At 44.2% G+C, this 1,505-nt stretch overlaps 1 protein-coding gene across 1 annotated transcript in view; it reads right to left on the reverse strand.

Annotated features, from left to right (window-relative positions):
- LOC103249559 (PC4 and SFRS1-interacting protein) overlaps nt 1-1,505 on the reverse strand; it is a 48,632-nt gene that overhangs the window by 22,668 nt on the left and 24,459 nt on the right. The gene's annotated exons all lie outside the window — the stretch shown is intronic.

A 1,505-nucleotide genomic window follows, 5' to 3' on the forward strand; every position in this document is an offset into this window, starting at 1 on the left:
TCGGAAGGCTGAGGTGAAAGGATTGCCGGAGCCCAGCAGGTAGAGGCTGTGGTGGCCGGGAGCGGCCACCGCACTCCAGTCAGGGCGACAGAGTGAGACTCCAACTTAAAAAAAAAAAAACTTAAAAAAAAAGAAAGCAACTAAAATTTAAGCTGAATCAATGGCTTCTCATCACTTTTCTAAGTTCCAGTTCTCCAGGACAGCATTGGGGATTTGGGGCACTCATTTATCTCAGCCTTTATGGTATAACAATACCGAAATGCAATATTCAAAAGGTTTGAAATGGGACAGGTGTGGTGGCTATTGCCTGTAATTCCAGCACCCTGGGAAGCTGAGGTGAGAGGAATGCTGGAGTCCAAGACCCCGAGACCAGCCTGGGCAATACAGCAAGATCACATCACTAATATTTAAAAAAATCAAATGAGCCGGGCTCGGTGGCTCAGCCTGTAATCCCACGCCTTTGGGAGGCTGAGGTGAGTGGGTTGCCTGAGCCCGCGGGTTCGAGACCCGCCTGGGCAGCGAGACCTCATCTCTGCAATAAATCAAAAAATCAGCCGGGCGTGGTAGCGCATGCCTGTAATTCCGGCTGCTCGGAAGGCTGAGACGGAAGGATCGCCGGAGCCCAGCAGGTCGAGGCTGCGGTGGCCGGGAGCAGCCACTGCACTCCAATCTGGGCGACAGAGTGAGACTCCGACTCAAAAAAAAAAAAAAAAAAAAAAAAAATCAAATGAATAAAGTTAGTAAAAATGCTTGAAACGAAATGTCCCCTATGTCTCCTCTCTATGTGTTATTCAGACTGCCTCACGTGTCCATCCCTCTCCTTCAGCTGCCTGACAAAATCCTGCTGATACTTTGAAGTCCCCAGAGGACAGAAGCCACTGTAACCATTTATTTTCCTATTTTACTTTCTCATAAAATATTGAACTCTTGGTCTTCTTTGTATCTTTGGCATATAATAATCATTTGAGAAATAAGCAGGTCAGAAAAAGGTGTGAAAAGAACTTCATACACCAGAGAAGAAGCTCACATTTATTAAAAGTTTACTAAGTACCTCACTAACCCTACACTGTCATTTACACTGATCTCATACAATGTTGTGAAGTAACAGTCAACAACATAACAATGGACAACACTTACATAGCACTTATCAGTATTTACGTGCCAGAATCTATCACACACATTTTACATGTCTTAAATAATTTAATTCTCAACAACCCTATGCATATATATTACTATCCATTTTACAGAGAAAACTGAGACTGAGTCAATAAAATAAATGAAAATTAGTGCATCTTATTTTGCCATTCAAGCTATCTTTTCTTTCTTTTCTTTTTTTTGAGTTACAGTCTCATTCTGTCGCCCAGACTAGAGTGCAGTGGCACGCTCCCGGCCACCCCAGCCTCGACCTGCTGGGTTCCAGCGATCCCTCTGCCTCAGCCTTCCAAGTAGATGGAACTACAGGCGTGCGCTACCACGCCCGGCTAATTTTTTCTTTTTTTTTTTTT

Source organism: Carlito syrichta, unplaced genomic scaffold, assembly GCF_000164805.1.
Source record: "Carlito syrichta isolate Samal-C Ts95f unplaced genomic scaffold, Tarsius_syrichta-2.0.1 Scaffold120796, whole genome shotgun sequence".
NCBI classification, from domain to species: Eukaryota; Metazoa; Chordata; class Mammalia; order Primates; family Tarsiidae; genus Carlito; species Carlito syrichta.